At 40.7% G+C, this 24145-nt stretch overlaps 1 protein-coding gene across 1 annotated transcript in view; it reads right to left on the bottom strand.

Annotated features, from left to right (window-relative positions):
- The window catches only part of LOC133757715 (cytochrome P450 7B1), a 199420-nt gene that overhangs the window by 74749 nt on the left and 100526 nt on the right, over nt 1-24145 (bottom strand). The window lies entirely within an intron of this gene.

Below are 24145 nucleotides of genomic sequence, written 5' to 3'. Positions count from 1 at the left end.
GTCATGCATGCCCAGTGCTGTGGCTTATTTATTTCCTTATGGGGGATGGATGTGTTTTCCCATTCACATCACAAGGACAAGGAAAGCAGAGTCCTATCTCACAGGGTATCATGTAAGGCTTCTTATGATGATTAATGGGTAGGTAGCCAGAAAATATTATTAAGTACCTATGAGATATGATGAATTAATGGGTAAATAGCCAAAAAATATTAACTACTGATGAGGTGGTATGCTTCTAAATGCCAGAGATAGGGGCACTGGTTAGCTTTATGTGTCAATTTGGCTAGGCGATAGCACCAAGTTGTCCCATCAAACACTATTCTAGATGTTTCTGTGAAGATATTTTGTAGATTCACTGGACATCTATAATTAGTTGACTCTAAGTAAAGAGAGTACCTTCAATAAAATGGTGTTTCATCTAATTAGTTGACAGGCTTTAACAGCAATACTCAGGTTTCCATGAGTTTTCAAGACTATAGCATGAATTCTTGTCTGAGATTCTTCAGTCAAGCAGCCTTGGATGGTGGCTATGGCAACTCCTGCAATTCCATTTACCAGATTTAAACAGCAAATCAGGTACACATAACACACACACACACACTATTTGTATTTCTTACCAGTTTTCTGGAGAACTCAGAATGATACAAAAGATCAACAAAATGTAAGGTTCTGCTATTACGGAACATACATTTTTCTAGGGGAAAACTAGAAATTACTCAAGTGCATCACTAAGGAAAAGAAAGATAGTAAGTGACAAAGCTATGCAGAAAATGTGTTTAGAGTGAGTGGTCAGGGAAGGCTTCTCTGAAGCAGTGACATTTAAGCTGAAACAGGGGGTGACAGTCTCATTACTGTTTTCCTTCCTTTCATAGATCTTATATAAAGTAATTTACATAGTATGAATTCAATAAATTATTTTGAATAAATAATGAATAGATTAATAACCTGATTTTAAGGAAAATAGGCCATTCTAATTTTAGGTAACTAAAAAACAAGCCAAGATGAAGAACTTAATGAAAAGACAGTCTTTCCTTGAAGCTGAAATTATTGCAACGTGGAGGCTCCTGTTTCTGACTTGATTAATGAATGGAGGTGAGCGATTAACTTGTTAAAGGCTTGCAATTGCTTTTACTGACACTAATTTGAAAACAGTAGACACAACATAGTTGCTAGATAAAGTGCAAAGCAGAATAAATATATGTTTTGCATTATATTCTTATCTCCTTTTCTTCCTTCTCTTCAAACACACCTCCCATACTAAATCCATCAAACCTGATGGGTCATTTATCATGAAGAAAAGATCTTTCATCTTTATTTTTTTTTGTGATTCTTCCTATTTACTATTTTTGAATGATGTATGTGTGTGTATATATGTGTATATGAGGGGAGATGGTCAAGAGAAGGGTGTGATTCCTCCAAACTTGAAGCCAAGAGATGTCCTTATCATCCAAGTCTTGTGAGTCATCTCAAGGAGGGGAGAAACTGGGTGAATCAAACATTTCAGATAGGCAGCAAGACCCAGCTCTGCCTCTGAAAGAATGCTGACTTGTAGGCTATGTTCCTTGGCACCTACCTATAAGCTTACTCCTGATTGTGAGTGTATGGGTATGTTATAGCCAAAACCCAAATATAGGTGAAAGCTATGCATAGGAAAGCCAGATTTAGAACCATCTATAGCTCCTTTTCAAGAGGAATCTCTCTCAGTTCAAAATCAAGGTGCCTAGAAGAATTATACCTATGTAAAGCTATTTTATAACAGAACACTTGTAATGGTGGAGAATGGAGCAGGGTGAGGTGCTGGGCCACTTTAAAGGTTCAAAAGTGTTTCTGGTCCAGATATCATGCCTTAAAACAGTGATTCCACCTGTTAGAAGGGATTAACCAAATGAGTTAAGAATGTGATGTTGATTCTTCCACAGGTTGTCCCTGTGAGACCTCTTCCCTTCTTGTCTTGAGCCACAATGCAAAAACTGTGAACAGAGGCTGGTGATCTGAACACAGAAGTTAGTTTGCAGAATTTCCAACCAGACTCACAGGCAGTAGAGGCTGACCAGAACAAGGAGTGTGAGGAGATATTAGAGGCAGTGCCAATGACATAATTAACATCTTTGCTCTGAGAAACAGAATACTTTGCCCAACAGGCCTGAACAGGAGTTCTACCATGGCGTGGCTTTGTGTTGACATGGGTTCACAGGGGAGAGACTTTAGTTTTTTTTTTTTTTTCCCAGCAATGAATGGAAGGGGAAGGACCATGTAAATTCATGCAGAGATAATAGTGATCATTTAGAGTCCAGGTTCATTGATTTTTAGAATTAAAATGGACCACAGAGAAAATCTTCACCTTCAGTGTTTCAATGATGTACTTGAGACCCACAGAGAAACACATTTCATCTGAAGAAGGCCCATCAGGCCCATCTTTGTCCACCATGAGCAGATGTATCTATTCTTGAGGTGGAGATTAACCATTTATCCATAGATTTTTTTTCTTTAAAATTATCTATTTACTTGAAATTAAGAGTAATAGAGAGACAGGGAGAGGCAGAGAGAGAGAGAGAGAGAGAGAGAGGGAGATCTTCCATCCACAGGTTCACTCCCTAGGTGGCTGCAACAGTCAAGGCTGAACCAGGCTGAAGCCAGGAGCTCCATCCTGGGGTGTCCCACGTGGATGTCAGGGGCCCAAATCTTTGGTCCATCCTCTGCTGCTTTTCCTAGGCTATTAGCAGGGAGCTGGTAGGAAATGGAGCAGCAAATACACAAACTGGTGCCCATATGGAATGCCAGTGGTGTAGGCAGCAGCTTTACCCATTTATCCAGAATGCCGGCCCTATCCTATTCTTGATAGGGAATTAGCTACAAAGATTGCCCTATGCCATAGGTTATAATTTTGTTACAGAAAGAAGCCATATATACATGCAACTCTGTGTTTTTACATTTCATGTGTCAGTAGGCTATGATCCTAGCTATTTACACTGACCTGTGCTATGCACAAACCATAACAGTACCAGTGGTTGTCACTATCACTTATTGAGGGGTGACAATGCTAAGCATTGTGGCAGTTAGTGGCTCAGGGAAAGGTATTAGGTAAAATATGAGCAGGCTTCCCCTGTGAAGGAAATACTCCTGGTAATCCACTCTGTAAGAATTTTCTAGGCAGGACTACACCCTCCTCTCTGACCCTAACATATGCATACTCCTTGAAAGCACAAACTTCCTACCCAGATTCTCCCTTTGCCCAAATTTCTTAGCATTTCTCCATCTTTGGAGGATGCTAAAATTCCAGAAAAGCTTTAGGGGGCTGTGTCTGTTTTGATTTTCCCTCACCTCTCTTGGAGAAGAATTTGTTTTGTCCACCTAATGTGTACTCTCCCTAATCCGCAAGCTGGATCAAATTTCCCCTGGCCTTCTACTCTGTTCAAGAAGTAGAATGCCTTGGCAGTGTCCCTATGTGAGCTTTATTTCAGATAGATACCCATTGCCACCATGACTTGATTCCTTCTTCCCTATGTGAACAAGTAATATGTTTAGGTCTGCTGTTTGGGCTTGTTTGCTCTGTCTTGTCTTCTTTTTTTTTGTAGTAGCACTGCAGCCACTTTCCGGCAGCAAGTCTTAACAACACACTTTTGAATGCCTGCAATCCTTCCCACTGGAAGTCAGGTGTGGAAATCAAGCTAAAAAGTGTAACTCAAACAAACCAGTTCTGCACAGAATTATGACTTGCAGGTAATCAACAAATCTATTAATTGTTTGTTCTTTCCTGCTCTGGGTGAGTTATTAGCCACCATTGAGTCTCCAAGCAATAAAAAATGGACAAATGATGTGACAGTGGAAACAGTTCCTTGATTAAAAAATCTATGTCCTGCGAATCTGCAAATTAGATAATCAAGTGGATGGGACAGAATTTCTTAGCAAACATAACAATTGTCACAGACTTCTTGGAAAATAAATGGTCACAGGTACAAATGATATGTCTGGGAAAATATAAAACATGCTTTTAAATGACGTTGATACCTGATAGATACCTAAAACCTTAAAATAGCATCAAATGTCTGTCCTAAAGAATGCCAAACTGCTGGCTTGTCTGCTTTATCTTATTCCTTCCCTTCACTTGCTCCTCCTGATGGGAGCAAGGTCTTGGTACCTTGTTGACAGAGCCAAGAAGTGAATGATCGACACTAATGGGATTTTTAATCTTCAACCTAATTAACTTTGTTAAAATTAAGGCTTACTAGGAAGAATCAGCACAAAGAAATTAATTAAAGCAATGGAATTTTTGCTGGATGTAACAGCTGAGTACCGACTATATCTATAATGCACACAGAGACAGATATTTTAAATTCATTTCCATTTTTCTTTCATGGCTCTGACATTTCCATTTTTAAGAGTGTCTATGCTCCCAAACCTAAGTGTGCACCTTTGTCATTGACTACACTGCATGGAGAGGATGTCCTTGTCTTATCAAGGCCACTCCATCTTTGACCTTGTAGAAGTTGCATTGCCTGGTGCCTTGTAAGGTGTCTGACATATGGCGAGAGTTTAGTTCCTATTTGTTGCTTTTAATGATATGTGGTAGTTAATTTAGAATAAAAAACAACCCAATAATATAATAGTGAAACAGATATCATATGATTTGATTATTGTTTACAGTCCTGTCTATATCCCTGTGAGACAGTGGTCAGTCTACTTTTTACTTGTTGTCTATTATGATTAGTGGTGCATTAAATCTGTGATTATACAGTAAGTTAAAATTATGTTAATGCAAAAATTAAAGGAAAAGAAAAAAGAAAGAAAGGAGGGGAGATTGAGGAAGGAAGAAAGAGAGGGAGGGAAGTCTGCTTATCTTCTTAGAATGTAACTTTGAAATACATAAAATCTGTTCTTTTCATATTAATTTTTTTTAAATTTATAAATAAATGGGTAACTGAATAAACTATGATAATTTTAAATAATTGTAACAAGTGATGGATCTGATTCTCCAGCTTATGTTCTTCACCTGGTGATTATTACATGAAACAAGACAATGATAAAGAGAACAGGGGAATTTCTTCCTTGAAGAGACTAAGCAAACTACAGTTTACACCATCTTGTAGTGTACAGAAGAGCCCTGAAGAGACCTAGCTCTGAGCACAGGCATGGATACCCAAAGAACTATAATGAAAAACAAAGCAACAACTTTGTACTATATCTTAGAGAAATGGGATATTCTGGATAAAAAGCTTTGTATAAATGTAATTCTCACAAATATTCTGAATATCTATATTTGTAAGTTTTATAGCAGATTTCCTAGGATCTAGAATCATTATTTTTGTACAATGATTATTATTTTATGTTTTTAATGACTGGCATTCATTACTATGGATAGCAATTATTAACCGATATGCTGTGAATCAATGGCACTTTGACTCCTCCAAGTCTCACAGCACTGCTTGCCTGTAATCTTTCTGATTCCTTTAATTGGGGTCCACTTAAACCCTAGTTTATTTCAAATTCTTGTACAAATCATAGTCTTGAAGTAAATAAATAACAGCAATAATTCACAAAGTTCCCCATAACAAGTCTATTTTTCTTTGTACTGACTATTTAACAAATTTTTTCCCTTTTAAATTAAAGTATCAATGATGTTTCATCACCAACAAGACAAGGCACTGGTCACAGAAAATGAACAAAATGCAGTCCTTCCACTGGGAGATCTGTAGCTGGTATGGCAGGGCAGACAGGTTGAAAAAATCAAACTACTGGACAATGCAGCAGTTACAATGCAGAGTTGTCCACAAAGTACCACTATGGGGGCAGAAGGAAGCAGGGACATATTTGGCTTAGGGAACTGGCTTCCTAGAGCAATGATGCCTTCGAAGGTAAGCAGGGTTCCAGCAGACTGAGTAGATAATGGGAAAAAAATACCATTTGTAGAAGCAGAGGCAGCAGCATAACAGGCCTAGGAACCTAGGAGCAGAAACTGGTTGGGTGTATGTAGAGAATTGAGGATAAGATGGAGAGGATATGTTGATGGCAGGAAACAGGAGAGAAAGATCTAGACCAGTCTGGAAGGGGAACATCATTAAAAGTTTTATTATTAAGGGTAAAGTGGGTGGATTTAAAAGATCACTCTGGCACCAATGAAGAATAGATACAAGTGAGGAAACACTTGACAAGTCCGGGCAAGCACAGGAAAGTCTGTACTATGTCACTAGAGGGTGACTTTACAGAGGGATTGGGGGCATCCAGGGGCCCCAACTTGACAGAATCCCACCAGCAACTGGTACCTGCTTACTCACACCTGTATTACAGAGACTTGGTCTCTGTTTCAGTTCTTTCCAGTGATCTGAATGTTCCTGGACTTCAGTCTAGATGTTGAACTTCTCTTCCCATATTTGGGATACCAGGGCTCTGGCAGTAGCTAATTTCTGCAGGGTTCTCATTGCTTGAGCCTGGTGAACAACACATACTCACCTCTTGCACTGGACTCTCTGTGTGAGGGTTGCTGAAAGTCTGCTACCCATCGCTCCTAGTTACTTCTTAGGCCTCTTTAACTAATGGCTTAGTTTTGTAAATCCATATGTTTCCTAGGTCAGAGCTGTTTCTAATCGAGCCCATTTCACTTCTGACTAAACTTTGGGTGACAAAATTTTCCATCTGTGATTCTCAAACCTGGCTCAACATTAGAATCAACTGCTGAAGTTTAAGAAATGGTGCCTGAATCCCATACTAAAAAGATTCTTATTCAATTGCTCTGGCATGAGACAAGCATGGATATTTTTGAAATTGTCCAGCTGATTCTAAGTAATTGGGTTGAGATCCACCATTTAACACCTTGTCCCATCTTTAGGATGCTCATGGCTAAGGGAATATTGTATCTCACTGTTTTCTCCAGATTCCATGCAAGAAACCTACACGAATATACCTTCATTCATCAGTTCGCTACTTCTTACTTGCTGACCACCAAGCAAAAGGAATAGGTTGCATCATGATGAATCTGGCCCGGCAAAGAAGCCAGGGAGATAAATGGAGCTGGAGCTAGAATTTGGACAAGGCAAAAGTTGGGTGAGCTGATAAATAACCTAATACTGAAAGATCAGTGTTAATAAAGGCAAAGAGGGAGCTAATCACAGCAGATCCAGGCAGAAAAGTCAATAAGTCCAGAATGTCCTAAGTTAGGTCAAGGAGTTAAACCAGGGCAGAGAAGTAAGAGAGGCACATACACTAGAAGCATTTGCACCAGATCAGGCAAACAGTCCCACAGAGATCAGGGCCTAGACAGGTCTTGGTCAGGTACCACTGAGAGAAACCCTGGTTTCAGGCTCAGGTGTGCATATGTCACTGAAGTCAGCGGTTGGTCAAGCATAGTGACAGAGCAAGGTCAGAACAGTGGAAGTGGTTGACATCAGGAGGAGGCAATAAGGTGAAGAAATGTCTACAGAGAATTTAAAAATAATGGCAAATTAAGTCTAATTTTTTTTTTATCACCATGTGCCAACACTTCCAACAAAAGACTGGTGACCAAATGATTCTAATTCTAAAACATCTTGTTTGGGCCGGTGCTGTGACGCGTGTTAAGTCTCACCTTGCAATGCTGGCATCCTGTATTAGAGTGGCAGTTATAATCCCAGCTACTCTGCTTCTGATTCAGCATTGATGCTAATGCTCCTGGGAAGGAAGTGGAAGATGGCCCAAGGACTTGAACCCTTGTCACCCATGTGGAGGACCAGGATGGAGTTCTTGGTTCCTGCCTTTGACCTGACCCAGCCCTGGCTGTGAATGGCTATTTGCAGAATGACACAGCAGATGGAAGGTTCTCTCTCTCTCTCTCTTCCCCTCTCTCTCTCCATCTCTCTCTCTCTGTTGCTCTTCTTTTCAAATAAAAAATAATAAATAAATAAATAAATATCTAAAAAAGTCTCTCATTGACCTAAGTTCTAAAAAATTGTTTGGTTCATAGAAATTAGAAAAATGTTCTTAGATCTCTTTGGACATGATGTTCTGCATGAAGGTTAAATTCGGAGGACTACCAGTTACACAGCTGGCCTTCCTGATGTAGTCAGACTCAGCTACATGCACTCATTTCAACAGTAAGTTCTTAATTACTTGAAAAGGTATAAACTTATGTTTAATTTAACTCATTTTTCCTAACCTATGTATTCTATATAGTCTTTAATTTAAACAGTTGATAATAAATAGGTATGGTAGCATAGTGATGCAACGATAGAGAAATAGAAACTTTGTTAGAATTCTGTCACTGTGTAACTCCATAGAATTTTTTATATTTAAAATGTGAAACAATGAAATAATGCAAATTAAAAGGTAAATTCTTTTTGTTTGGCAAATGTAAGTTTTAGCTCATGTGTGCGGTATTTTGGTGATTTTGAATAATATCTATGAAATTGATATTTCCTCCATTGATTTTAAATATTAAAATAGTAAGAAAATATTTATTTCTGATTATTATGATTATGATTAAATTATTTTGTCATAGAGAATAAGGAGTCCTCAAAACCCATGCAACACTGGAATACAGGTAGATGAAATGGGGAGTTTTTTTTTTTTTTTTTTGACAGGCAGAGTGGATAGTGAGAGAGAGAGACAGAGAGAAAGGTCTTCCTTTTGCCATTGGTTCACCCTCCAATGGCCGCCGCGGTAGGTGCGCTGCGGCCAGCGCACCACGCTGATCCGAAGCCAGGAGGCAGGTGCTTCTTCTGGTCTCCCATGCGGGTGCAGGGCCCAAGCACTTGGGCCATCCTCCACTGCCTTCCCAGGCCATAGCAGAGAGCTGGCCTGGAACAGGGGCAACCGGGATAGAATCCGGCGCCCCAACCGGGACTAGAACCCGGTGTGCCGGCGCCGCAAGGTGGAGGATTAGCCTGTTAAGCCACGGCGCCGGCCGAAATGGGAAGTTTGAGAGCACAAAGGGAAAACATCGCCGTTCCTTAGAGCAGGCACTCGTATATTCCAGACATAATTTCTGTGTTATTCACAATATTACATAGCTAGGACCTGATCAACAGCAAATACTTATTTCCTGCTTAGAATGACAATGAAACAACTTTTTTACATCACCCCAAGGCTAATCTTTAGAGGTCCCCTATATCCTAGGTTGCATCACAAGGATACCTCTAATTTGGAATCACTCAGCATATAAAGACTAGGCTCAGATCTCCTTGAGAGTAGAGACTGTGCGTTTCATTTCTCACCTCCTTTGTCCATAAACCATGCATGCAGCAGCTTAAGTGTTCTCAGTGTCATAAGAATGAATAAATAAACATTTCAAATGAAACAAGGTTTTCTAGCATGTTAATTCATATTTTTCCTAAGTTATACAAATTATCTATTGCTTGTCTTCATTTTTATGTGGATTTTTTTCCTCAGCTGTTCATTGATAAATATTTATGGGCTATCCACTCTATGTTGACATTATTTTAAGCACTGGGTATATAATCATTGAACAAAGGGCTTTAGTCTCAATAGTGATGTACTTCCTGATAACTATATAACGTGACATAATATCTCAAATGTGAGCATACCCACGTGGACTGCCTCCACTTGTTAAAGCGACTATGCCAGCCAGTAAAGGAAGACTAAGTGGCATTCTCCTTAGAGTTACATGGAATAACTTGAGTTTTATAACGTACTGTGAAGACATCTAATACAACATCTTTCAATAACCTCTACAGATGCTTATTCTTGAATTGAAATTTTGTTCTACTATTTATACAAGGCAGTCACATTGGGCCTGGATTCAGGGCTTGCAAAACTGTCATTAAATTTACCACCTGGTATATAGTAGATTATCAATAAATATTTATTAAATAAATTACCCATATAATACCCATAATGACTCATTTATAATGTATTAATAATATATAAAATTCTTAGTAATATATTTTCTATTGCAACTTGATTTCTCTTGCATTTTTAATTAAGTCTTCACTGGTCATTCACTCCCATTTTCTTGGACTAGTTCACTGCATTAAAATACTGCTTTCTTCCCCCAAGCTTTCAATTTAAATATGCTAGCAGAAATTCCTATTAATTTCATTCCAAGTATTTGCACAGAACTGATCCACGGTAGCCGTCTGCTAATGATGCATCTGTCATTTTATTGACACCCCTAAACAGCTTTATTCTCGTTTCTAATTAAGAGACAAAACTGGTATTGTCAGCTGATGAACTGACATTTGGGGGCTTTTGTTCTAACGTAAAAGGCAGCACATGATGATGTTAAAACAAAAACTTGGAATGTTAACAGGAAAACCCACTAGACAAAATATATTTACTTGTACGTTTTGAATTAAGCTGGTTATAAGCCTAACAAGCATGCAATGTTTTGAGTCACAGGAAGAAAATATACACTGTGACAAAATACATTTGAAACAAAAATATTGCTGTCCACCCTAACTGGCTATAAATGCAGAATAAAGCATAGTCATGCACTCACCAGAAAATCAAAAATCTTACAGAAATAAAATATCCCTTTAAAGTCGGCCAAAATGAAGTGCTGAAATATAAGTTGTCATGGAGGTATTAGTTACATTTAAATAACAGCTAACTAAGAACTAAAGTTCCCACAGTAAAACCATGGTAGGGTGGTAAATAGCACATTTTTAAGATATGAGAGAAACAAGGCAATGATTTCCTGATGATTATATTAGTTAATTCCCAGAGAAATGACAATTACATACAAGTACGAGACTAACAGCTCACCAGAACATTCTTGAGCAACGGAGGAGGATAGGCTGTAAAAGCTCTATCGCCATCACATTAAAAATCTAATCTAAAATCATTGCATGTCAGAAAATTAAGGATTCATCAAAATATTCCCAAAGGTTATGTGCTGAAAGGAATGCATAAAAAGGAACCACTCTCCTTGATTTCTTTACATAGAAATGTATCTTTGGACCTACATTTTTCAATAAGCTAAATATAAAATCTACTTTCTCAAATAAGATAATTGTCATAAACAGCATACTTTCTGGCACACACTAAGTATTTGATAACATTGTGGATCTTATTATTACTATTAGCATGATATCAGATTCAGCTCAATGCCTTTTGTGGTTCCCTTCTAAGATTTAAAGGAATTCTAGAAAGGGTTCTTATGATTTAGCATAATTCCAGCTTATTCTGTTTCTACTCTCTTTTCTCGATATTCTTGCTCTGGTTTGGCACTCTGGATCCAAGTTGACACAAAGACATACCTGCATGTTTTGCTGTTATTGCCCATTTCATTCCAACCTGTCTTTTGTGACACTCTCAGTATCAGGGACCATGGGTAAAACCTACAACATATGTATCTCATGTCACATTCAAATTTCTCCTTGTTGAGAAGTAGAGTTTGTGAATATTATGAATAACATTTAATAATAATCATTTCATGAAATTTGCTCTCTGCATGCACCAAGCTTAAGAGTCTATCAATTGCCCTTATCCCTTAAAGAATGAGACAACTCTCCTCCACTTAGTGGTACTTGTAGAGGTCTTGAGGTCACTAGTCTAGCAGGATTAATTAGCATCATTCTTTATTCCTAGAAAGTCTTTAAAATAAAAGAAGGCACCTATCCTGAACTCCTGTGCCAACACAACTGATATAAGGGTTATAAATCAACTTCACTAAGATATTCTAGTGTAGGGTGTTGCATTGATAGTCCAATTATATTCCCACATTCACACCTTCATGGGGTTCCCTTCCACAGTTGACCAAGATAGGCTGGTGTGACATACATCATATGGCAGAAGTGATGGTCTGTCATTCCCAAGGTAGGCTAGAAAAGACTGGTTTCTGTGTTAGGTTTTCTCTCTTGGGTATGGTTGGGGGAAGCAAGCTGCTGTTTTGCAAATGACCTTATAGAATGACCTCCATGGAACAGCCAGCAAGGGATGGAGGCCTGCCACCTATCATGTGAATGAATTCAGAAGCAGATTCTGCAGCCCCAACTGAGTCCTGAGGTGGCTGCAGCTTACCTAATGTGATTGTAATCTAATGTGAATCCTGGAGTCAGAACTACTTAGCCCAGTGATTCCTAGATTTCTGACCTGCAGAAACCATGAGTTTAAAAAAGGTTTGCTTTTTAAGATGATAGCTTTTGGAACAATTTGTTACACAGTAATAGATAACTAGTACACATTTGGAATAAATGATTCAGTATATAAATACAGTGCACTGAGTTGTAGCCACCACAGAAGCATAATAAGCAAATTCTTCAAGTATGAAGAGGAAACTCAGTAAAGTTCTTACTGGAGTGGCAGGGGAAGTAACATCTGAGTTACGAGATTGAGAAAGGACACATGTTTATTAGGAAATGAGAGGAGGAAATGATGGGACAGATGGAGGGGATGGCAGTGCTCAAGGCACAGCCATGCAAATGGATAACTAGGAAAAAGGAGGCAGCCTAGCACTGCTAAAAGTAACAAGGTGTAAGGTATAGTGTGGCTGGGCTAAGGGATGGTGGGTGGTGAAAGACGAAGCTGCAGAGAGGTGGGATGGCGCGTGGCTGTGAAGCATCTGAAATGCAAGGCTAAGCAGCTGAGACTCTTATAGACAAAAGTGAGCAAGTGCATGTTCTGTTAAAGTGGGGACACTAACTGAGGCACTGACCTTTTAACTGCAAGTGACACTGATTAATAGAGGTGCTCATTTCTGACTTCAGACAATATTTCCTATCTTCCTCATTTCAACCATTCAGAAATCCCTGAGATTTCCGTATGAGACAGGTTTATGCATCAGCCTCTTCTCAAACACTCTTTTCATCCAGTTTCCTGTTTAGCTGCTACTCCATAGGTGCTTCTTCTAAGTCTTCATTGTGTTTTTTTTCTACCTCTCAGGGACCTCAGAATATGGAACTAGCACTGAGCTCAGTTTCCAAACTTCTACCCTTCTCTGTGCAAGCTCTAGCTTGGTGTCTAGGCCAGTCCTGCAGCTCTCGATACCACTGACATTCTGAAGACATGGCCAACCTGGCCCTCTTTCCTGAATGTCAGACTCCTAATGCTACTGCCTTTTCATCTCTACTCAGAGATCTAACAACATCTTTTTTATATAATTTATTTATTTATTTGAAAGTCAGAGTTACACAGAGAGAGAAGGAGAGGCAGTGAGAGAGGTCTTCCATCTGCTGGCTCACTCCCCAATTGGTCGCAATGAATGGAGCTGCACTGATCCGAAGCCAGGAGCCAGGGGCTTCTTCCGGATCTCCCATGTGGGTGCAGGGACCCGAGGACTTGGGCCATTTACTACTGCTTTCCCATGCCATAGCAGAGAGCTGGATGGAAAGTGGAGCAGCCAGGACTTGAATCAGCACCCACATGGGATGTCAGCACTGCAGGCAGTGCCTCACCTGCTACACCAGAGTGTTAGCCCCCTAACAACATCTTAAATTGGGTGTCTCCAAAAGGAACGCTTAATTTAAATTAAAAAAAAAATTATTGAGGAGACCCAGCAAGAGAGAGAGAGAGAGAGAGAAAGACACACACACACACACGCACAGAATGCTCCTATCTACTTGTTTATTTTTCAAATGGCCCCAGCGGCCATGTGACTAAATCCAGGGACCAGAAACTCAATCCAGGTCTCTCATGTGGATGGCAGGAACCCACCTAACTGAGCTGTCACCTGCTACTTCTGTGGTGCACATGAGTAAGAACCTATAATCAGGAGTGGACCAAGAACTAGAACTCTGGAACTTCAGCATGAAATGCGGGTATCCAAAGCAACATCTTAACTGCTGTGCTAAATGTCCACCCTGAATTAATGTTTTCAAAGTGTTTACAACATTTCCTGGTACGTGATAAACCCTGTATTCGGTTTTGTTAAGTAATTAAATTAATCAGTTTTCTAAACAGCAGAGATTATGCTAAGACAGAATTTATTTATGAAATAAATTATGTTAAAGAGGTTTATTTTTAAGATGTGTAAGGTCATAATCAGCATTCAAACATATCTTCCTAGTTCATAAGTGATCTCAACTCACAAGTATGTATGAATGCAACCTTCTCAAACAATTGCCAGCAGATCCATAGGAAGTGCTCAACAAATGTTTGGTAATGGATTGAACTTCTCCCTTAATTTTTGTCTCCTGAATAATTCAGAAATTCATAACAATGAGAAACAAAATTATTCCTAGATATTTCTCCAAAGACACACAAATGACCAATAAGCACATGAAAAATGTTTTATATCATTAGTCATTCAGGAAACACACATCGAAACCACAATGAGACACTACTTCACACTCATGATGATGACTACTAACAGACAATAACAAATGTTGGCGGGCTAGTGCTGTGGCATAGCAGGTAAAGCCACTGCCTGTAGTGAATGGCATCCCATATGGCTGCCAGTTCAAGTCCCGGCAGCTCCACTTCCGATCCGGCTCTTTGCTAAGGCCTGGGAAAGCTGTGGAAGATGGCCCAGGTCCTTGGGCCCTTGCACTCTTGTGGGAGACCCAGAAGAAGCTCCTGGATCCTGGCTTCGGATTGGCATAGCTCAAGCCATCGTGGACATCTGGGGAGTGTACCCAGTGGATGGAAGACCTCTCTCTCTCTCTCTCTCTCTCTCTCTCTCTCTCTCTCTGCCTTTGCCTCTTTGTAACTATACCTTTCAAATAAGTAAATAAATCTTCAAAAAAATAAAAATGTTGGCAAGGATAGAGAGAACTCAGTATCTAACGACATCACTGGTGGCAGTATAAAATGGTGCAGTCACTGTAGGAAATACTCTGGCAGATCCTCTAAAAGCTAAATACAAATTTACCAAATAACTCATCAATTCCACTCCTAGGTATATCTCCAACAGAAAGAAAATACACACCACAGAAAGCTTGCAAACCAATGTGCATATCAGAATTAGTCAAGATAGCCAAAAGTGGAATCAATCCAGCTGTACATAAACTGATGAATGGATAAACCAAATGTTACCTATTCACATAATGGAATATTACTCAGCCTTAAAAAGGAATGAAGTGGGACTTGTGTGTAGCCCAGTAGGTTAAGCAGCTGCCTGCAATGCCATCATCCCATGAGAACTGGTTTGAGTCCTGGTTGCTCCACTTCTAATCCAGCTCCCTGTTAACGTGCATCAAAAAGCAGCAGAAGACAGTCCAGGTACTTTGGTCACTGACACCACATGTGAGAGACCCAGATGGAGTTCCAGACTTATAGCGTTGGATGGCTGAGCCCTGGCTGTGGAGACCATTTGGGAAATGAACTCACCGATGGAAGATTTCTCTCTCTTTCTCCCCCCACCCCCATTTCTCCCTCTTTCTCTGTAACTCTGCTTTTCAAATAAATAAATAAGTTAATAAATCTTTATTAAAAACAGGAATGAAGTACTGATGCATAGTACAACATAGATGAACTCTGACATCATTATACTAAATGATAGTTGCCAAACAAAAAATGGTTACATTTTTAACATTTTATGATTCCAATTACATAAAGTGTCCAGAATAGGCAATCCACAGAGACAAAAAATATATTAGTGATTATCCAGGGATGAAGGGAAGAACAAATGGGGAATAAGCACTAATGAGGTTTCTTTCTGAGATGATGAAAATGTTCTGGAATTAGACAATGGTGTGATTCATGGAAAATATGTATTATGAAAACCTATGTGCATGGATTTCAATTTCTTTTGCACCAAAATAAGCTTTTTTAATTTTCATTTTCCAAGAACATTTTAAAGCACCTTCATAGTATGAGTTGGGCATTTTAAAAGAATGAATTTTAAGAGCAGGCATTGGAGGTAGCAGGTTAAGCCTCCTCTTGGAATGCCTCTGGCCCCTGTTGGAGCGCTTGATTCAAGTACTGGCTACTTCACTTCCAATCCAACTTCCTTCTAATGCACCTGGGGAAGGCAGTGAATAATGGCTCAAGTACTTGAGTCCTTTCTGTGTGGGTGATCTCATTCCTGACTCCTGGCTTTGGCTTGGCCCAGCCTCAATTTGGGGAGTGAAAGTGAATGGAAGATTCTCTCTCTCTCTCTCTTTCTCTCTCTCTTTATGTATGTGGGGGGGGGGTCTTGTTCTTGCTTTTGCTCTCTCCCTCTCTCTATCCTCTGAACCCTCTTTGTCACTCTGCTTTCAAATAACTAAGTAAATAAATAATCTTTTTTAGAAGAGTGAATTTTATAGTGTGTGAAGTATATCTCAAAAGATTCAAAATGCCCCCCAAAAAATAATAAAAATATGATAGCATCTAAAAGTCTATGGCATATAACAGGTGCTCAAGATAAGTAAATATTTCTTTTTTTGAAAAAAATTACTCCTTTGTTAGTTCAAACACTCTCCAAGTATTTCTCAAGTGTGTGTTACTCTGTATAGCTTGGAAAACAGCTCCACCTGCTTTCAACATTGTGAAGAGAATGATAAATAATTAAAGCCTCACTCTCCCGTTGTAGATCATTTCCCTAAATCTAATATTTCTCACACATACAGGGGCCTACCCAAGAATATCTGCCAGATTCTCTTCAGAATGAGGCAGTGGTTAACTAAAGCTGGTAGCACTGGGAATTGGGACAGAAGGCCTTGGCGCAAAGGTTGTAATACACCTTGATGTCATCCTTCTTTTCCCAGTCGTCTCCTGATCTTGCAGAGTTCCTGTATCACCATACACACAAAAAACATTCATGACAAATGATGTTACTCAACCATTGCTCCCTCCACTTTGAGCCTTACTGGGCAGCATGCAACTCTTTCTGACTCAAGGAGAGACCAGGTAATAACACAGATGTCTGCACAGAAAGCCCAGCACTCACGCTGGTCATTGTAACAGTGAAGGCCCTGCAGCAACTTCAAGTTCTCTGTCTCTACCACCTCTCTCAGCAAAGCACTGAAGACAATGAGTGGCTATAGGGACTAAAGAAACATGCCTAAAATCTGTAAAACACGCTTTTCTTTTCTTTTCTCTTCTTCTTCCTTTTTTTTTTTTTCCAGGCAGAGATAGACAGTGAGAGACAGAGAGACAAAGGTCTTCCTTCCATTGGTTCACCCCCCAAATGGGCACTATGGCCGGTGCACTGTGCCAATCCGAAGCCAGGATCCAGGTGCTTCTTCCTGGTCTCCCATGTGGGTGCAGGGCCCAAGCACTTGGACCATCCTCCACTGCCTTCCCAGGCCACAGCAGAGAGCTGGACTGGAAGAGGAGCAACCGGGACAGAACCGGTGCCCCAACTGCAACTAGAACCTGGAGTGCTGGTGCCGCAGGCGGAGGATTAGCCTAGTGAGCCGTAGCGCCGGCTGTAAAACATGCTTTTCAAGCTTTTATATTTTAAGTTCCTTCTTCCTTTTTTCCTCTCTCCTTTCCTTCTTTCGTTAACCAGTTTATTTATTTAGCAATAAATAATTGTCCAACATGGACTCTGTACTAGGCACAGCACTGGACATTGAAGACACACTGAATAAACTTGTTGAGACTCTGTGTACTCTGAATTAAAATGCACTCCTCCCTGTAAGCTGAAGTCCAATTTTGGTTGAAGTCAAAATGTCTTGAGCTCTAGATTTTTAGGCACTGAGGCTAAAAATTGCTGATGTAATAAGTTCAAATACTGTTCATTTCTTTCCTAATGCGAAATTAATTTTATAAAATGAATAAGTGTTTAACTTTTCTTTATTTTTAAGATTTATTTATTTATTTGAAAGCCAGAGTTACACAGAGAGAGGAGAGGCAGAGAGAGAGAGAGAGAGAGAGAGGTCTTCCATCGCTGGCTCACTCCCCAGATGGCCGCAAAGGCCGGAGCTGCACCGATCCAAAGCCAGGAGCCAGGTGCTTCTTCCTAGTCTCCCTCATGGGTGCAGGGGCCCAAAGACCTGGGCCATCTTCCACTGCTTTCACAGGCCATAGCAGAGAGCTGGATCGGAAGTGGAGCAGCCTGAACTTGAACAGCACCGGCCCTTTTCTTTACCTTTAAAAAAATCCCTGGGGTGGGCTTTTGGCCTAATGGTTATGACACAGTTTGGGACACCCAGATTTCATATCATAGTACCTGGATTTGAGTCTTAGCTCTTTTTTTTAAATTTAATAATTTATTTGAAATTCAGAATTACAGAGAGAAGAAGAGATAGAGATAGAAATATAAATAGATAGATAGATAGATAGATAGATAGATCTACCTGCTGGTTCAATCCTCAGATGGCTGCCAAGGCCAGCACTGGACCAGGATGAAGCGAGAAACCAACAGTTTCCATCCAGGTCTGTCCCACATGGGTGGCAGGGGCCCAAATCCTTGGCCCATCTTCTGCTGTTTTTCCCAGGCCCTAAGCAGGGAGCTGGATCCGAAGTGGAGAGGCAGGGACATGAACCAACATCCATATGGGATTCTGCCACAAGCTGCAGCTTTACCTGCTATACCACAATGCCAACCCCCATACTCTTCTCTTGACTCTAGCTTCCTACTAATGTGCACTATGGGAGGCTGCCAATAACGACTCAAGTAGTTGGGTCCCTGCAAGCCATGTAGGAGACCTGGACTGGTTCCTGGTTCCCACCTCCTGGCTTCTGCCTGACTCAGCTCCAGCTTTTGCAGGTATTTGGGGAATAAACCAGAAAAAAGGAAAAAGGAACTAGGTCTCTCTCTCTCTCTCTCTCTCTCTCTCTCTCTCTCTCTCTCTTTCGAATACAAAATTCTTGTTCCCAAATGTTGGCATACTTTTTGAGATAAACCCGATGAAATTGGTGTGAATATGAAATTTTAAAGTATGCTGTATTGTAATTCAGTTATAAACATCCTATAGGAGCTCATTAGTTAGAGAAACGATGAGGGGCCAAGCGCCGTGGCTCACTTGGTTAATCCTCTGCCTGCAGTGCAGGCATCCCATATGGGCGCAGGGTTCTACTCCTGGTTGCTTCTCTTCCAGTCCAGCTCTCTGCTGTGGCTCAGGAAGGCAATGGAGGATGGCCCAAGTGCTTAGGCCCCTGCACCCGTGTGGGAGACCAGGAGGAAGCACCTGGATCCTGGCTTTGGATCGGCATAGCTCCGGCCGTAGTGGCCATTTAGGGGGTGAACCAATGGAAGGAAGACCTTTCTCTCTGAATCTCTCTCTCTCACTGTCTAACCCTATCTGTCAAATAAAAAAAATAAAGCAACGATGAAGTAAATACTTACATAAATCAAAAATACTCATAACTAAATTATGAATCCAGTCTTATTGTTAGGTTTTTCTTAGTAAACTGACTCCTCTCACAAATGCAGTCAAACATACCAGTCCCACTTCATCAACAGGAACCAGTAGTGCCTGTCTGACACACTGCCACCAGCAAGCACACAGGAGAGAGAGGGCTATCCCTCAAGCCACAGCAAGCATATCACATTCTCTCTTTGGCACTATTATTTATGAATCAAATCAACCCACATTGAAATATCCATTGTATCTATAGACTATGTACAACTCCTAATTGGCTGCTCGACCAGCAAAAGAATTATTTAATTTTGGCTTTAGGCTGGTGTCTCCACTCTTTGGAAATGGACTCAAATAAAGTACAACTATGTACCTCCTATATTAATATATGTGCTCCCTTTATAAGGAGAGGTACATCTATCTAGACATATTACTTTTTATTTCCCTTAATTCCAGAAGAGTGTCCCAATGCTTAAATGTGAAACCAAGTATCTGATGTCTCCATTTCCCCATAGTTAGGAGAAAACATCGATTTAAAAGTAATGGAAAGCCAAGATGTCCTGCATTTGGGGGAACTGCATTTGTGGCCTACTCTGAAATCAGGAAGCCGAGATTCATCGTATTTCTATTTCCTCTTTCTGGACCTGCTTAGAAAATGCCGATTCCAATGAACAACATCTGTATGCAATGTTCTTTCCCAGATTTTCAAGAATAAACCTGCCTTTTCAATAAAATATATATTTTGAGCCATGGTTGAAGACACTTGCAACGTTTTCTTGATCCATTAAAGAATGTATCAGGTAAACTTTGAGAAGTGAGAAGCAAATGTTCATGGCAGGTTTAGACTTCTCCCTTGGCTGGAACTACTCCTGTTCATTCCACCATAGAATGTGGAGACAAACATCCCCAGGCATTTGCTCTTTGCTGGGGCATTTTTGTGGCTTAAATACTCGCATAAGCAATTAGTTTTATGATTTCCAATAAGAAATGGAACCGAATACTCACGGCATGAAGAGACTGCACATCATGTATTCCTGGGCATGGAATTCACCAGCCCTGCCCTGCTCCCTCCTGGGTGGTTGAGCAGTTCCATGTTGCAACCTCTCTAAGTTGGGAATGCTCTTGGGATAGGCACTCCAAAAAGCCTCAGTTGACATAAACATGTGTCAAAATTGTACACTTTACCAAAATGTCTAAATTTTCTCATTTATCAGCATAAATGTACCCACTAAATATAATAAATCTTGGGGACATTATGCTGGCTTAGTGAGCTCTTAATCAGCACATCATAAAGCTCTGAAAAAAGTGACAGGAGAAGCCAAATGGATACTTACCTTCACCTATCTTAACTACTATCTGCTGTCACAGAATACAAATTCCCAGAAAAGCTGCCATCCTACAGGCACACACATCCGTCATATGAATAAACAGGTGCCAACACATATGAGCAGTTGTGATGGCAAATGCGGAGGTGGTAGTGGTTACAAGTTGAATGTGGGTGGATTCCAAGGGCTTTTTCATCTCTTTGTTTATGCATTCAAGAAGCCAGTGGTCTAGCAGCAGGTATATAAAACAAGACATACAATGAAAAGGTAATGGCACCAAAAGTAGCTTCCACCTCAGTGTAGCCTGAGCAATTGATGACTCTGCCTGTATCTCCTGCTCAACAGTGTGGGGCCATCAGAACACTGAGGATGGATAGGATCTTGTTGCTCACCCCAGTCTAACCTCTCTCATTTGCAAAGCTGTTAATGTCCCTTTGCTCTCAGGATGGAGCACATTCTTTATGCACAACTCTCTAATACTGAGCATGCCTATCACAGAGTTACTGCAAACACCCAAAGGGCTGCACCTTCTGACATATTTCAAACATGCTTACTCTCGAAGGTACAGACGATAGATACCCAAATTCTATCTCAGAGGATTGTGACTTGTTAGCATCAACCAAGTGTCCTCTGTGGGTAAAACATTATTAAAAAGGTAACCCACAGATGGCCTGGAGAGAATGGATCACAGAAGAGAATACTCAGCACATTAACAAGAGATGCCTACCTAAAATAACCACAAGATGATACATTTTCTATTGCTTCTGATTCTATTTTCATTGAGAAGCCTCTAGAAGACCCATGTGACCTCCATGTCCCCTCAGTGTCAGTACAGAGATGCTCAGATTAGGTAATGCAATTATTCATGCTTCTGAAAGGGCCCACTCCCAACTGAAAATCATCAAATGGATGTTCTCATTTACTCCCATCTTTTGTGAGACTGTGAATGTCCATCAGTCCAGGAGGGAATGACTAATCTATATTCACTGACAAACTCAGACGCTTAAACTGCAACATGTTGACCCAAACCGTGCTGCATAGAGATGGAGCCTGGGCCACACTGCAGCCTGGGAAATGCTTCCTCTGACAGCAAAAATGCAGCCAGCCCTAACAGCCACAGAAAATGGCCAGTGGCATTTCTCAGAGTGTCCTAGTGGAGTGGAGAATAAATAGAAGCTAGTTCACAGTAGGCTGAGAAGCTTACGATTGTAATTGTACAAAGGTGAAAATAAGCTGGAGTGGCTATTCTACCTCTTTCTCTGCCATCATCACATCATGTTCATATTCAAAGATAGCAGAAGAGGGAAAAAGTCTCCTCAAGCCATTTCCACAGCCTGTAATATAATTCTCTGAATTTTTCAGAAAAGCAGGCACTCAGACTATTTTCTGAGCCTTTATCTAGCCAGCACAAGCCCTGAGCCAGGTGCATTATAAATGCTCTATTGATGTCTGAATGAGAAGTTGGGCAGATGAATTATTGAGGTTGCACAGTCCTTCCAAACTATTCTCTTCTGTGGGCTAATGCAGACCTTTCTAGTTCACTGGGGTTAAAAGGACTTTCCTATTTTCCAAGTCCTAAACTCCACATTTGAAGTCAAATTGTTCAAACCTGTCTTCTCTGGGATTGAAGAGGCTGTGAGGATTTGGTTCTTTCAAATGTCACAGCATGGAGACCACCTGCTTCCATACAGTTAGGACAATGACCTTGCGATCTCATTTGCAATCATTGTTCTCTAAAAGATGCTCCATTATGATCATTTGCAGAATATAACTCAGGTCATAAAGAACTGTCACATAGGCATCATGGGCTAGGACATGACTATGAGGAGACTATCGAGTGTCTAGTTCTTGGGACACATATGCACTCATGTGTATGTGTTAGCAGACATGTGTGTGTATGTATGTATTCATGCTAACATGTAAATGCATGTGTGTGAAGGCATGTGCATGCGTTCACACCTGGGTCCACATGTGCATGTGTGTGTGTGTGTGTGCATGTGCTGGTAAGTAAGGAGAACTGAGACTTGGCACTGAGTCTTCAAGGCAAAACTTTCCTTATTCAGACCTGCCACTCCACTCCAAACCCTGCAAGACATCACTGGGTAACTGAGGCTAAGCTTTGGAGATGATATTGAAGTAATTCTTTCCTTTATCATTTTTCACAACAAATTATGTGTACATTTGAGCTTTATCCTCTAACTTTGTAAACAAGAAGAAAAATAATCATGCACTTAAAATTATAGGTAAGGGCTGGCATTGTGTCTTAGTGGATGAGGCCACCACTTTTGTGACACTGGCGTCCCATATGGGCATCAGTTTGCATTCAGGCTGCTTTACTTCCAATCTAGTTCCCTGCTAACGGCCTGGGAAAAGCAGCAGAAGATGGCCCAAGTGTTTGGGTCCCTGCCAGTCATGTTAGAGATGGGCATAAAGTTCCTGGCTCCTGGCTTAGGCCTGGCCTCACTCTGGCTGTTGTGGCCATCAGAAGAGTGAACTAGCAGATGGAAGATCATGCTCTCTCTGTCTCTCCCTCTCTCTGTGTGACTCTGCCTTTCAAATAAATCAATAAATCTTTAAAAAAAGTTACAGGTAAGCCGGCGTCGCGGCTCACTAGGCTAATCCTCCGCCTTGCGGCGCTGGCACACCGGGTTCTAGTCCCGGTCGGGGCACTGGATTCTGTCCTGGTTGCCCCTCTTCCAGGCCAGCTCTCTGCTGTGGCCAGGGAGTGCAGTGGAGGATGGCCCCAGTGCTTGGGCCCTGCACCCCATGGGAGACCAGGAGAAGTACCTGGCTCCTGGCTTCGGATCAGCGCAGTGCACCGGCCGCAGCACGCCAGCCGCGGCGGCCATTGGAGGGTGAACCAACGGCAAAAGGAAGACCTTTCTCTCTGTCTCTTTCTCTCACTGTCCACTCTGCTTGTCAAAAAAAAAAAAAAAGTTACAGGTAAACAAGATAGGGTGAAAAATGACCATGGTAATCTAAGTGAATTGGGTTGACAATGAACTTAGAATGCATATTTCAAAACAGTTCAAGAAAAATAAATGCTTGATTGAGAAAAATGAAGTGTATACCCCACACAGACACACATACACACACACATGCAAAATATATATGCAAGTACATACATGAGGACTCTTCAAAATAGTCATGGAAAACACATTTTATAAAGAAAATTATGCAAGGACTTGAAAAAATTTTGCCCCAAAATAGGCTCATATTTTACTTCCAGTTTCCATGGACTTCTAAAAATGTTTATTTATTTCATCTACTTGAAAGTCATAGTGACAGACAGAAAGAGAGCAGAGAGAGACTTTTTTCCATCTTCTGTTTACACCCCAAATACCTGAAACAAGCAGGACCAGGCCAAGCCAAAGCTAGGAGCTGGGAACTCCATCCGGGTCTCTCATATGGGCAGGGGCTGCTGATTTCCCAGGTGTATTAACAGGGACCTGGATCAGAAGCGGAGAGCAGCCAGGACTCAAACTGACACTCCCATATAGGATGCTGCCATTATAAGCAATGGCCTAACCCGCTGTGCCACAATGCAGATCGCCTGCTTTATAAATCTTAAAATTGCTTTTCTATTTGCATCTACTTCTATTCAGCTCAAAAGCAAAACCTTCCAAGTTTTCCACTGCTCCAAATAAGGGTAAGAAAGGGAGTTCTGTTAAATTCAGAGTTTTGTTTTGTCTGAAAGGCAGTACAGGTGGAGAATATCTTATC

The sequence above is a fragment of the Lepus europaeus genome, chromosome 4, assembly GCF_033115175.1.
Source record: "Lepus europaeus isolate LE1 chromosome 4, mLepTim1.pri, whole genome shotgun sequence".
NCBI lineage: Eukaryota > Metazoa > Chordata > Mammalia > Lagomorpha > Leporidae > Lepus > Lepus europaeus.
This window is presented reverse-complemented; position numbering and strand designations above follow the sequence as displayed.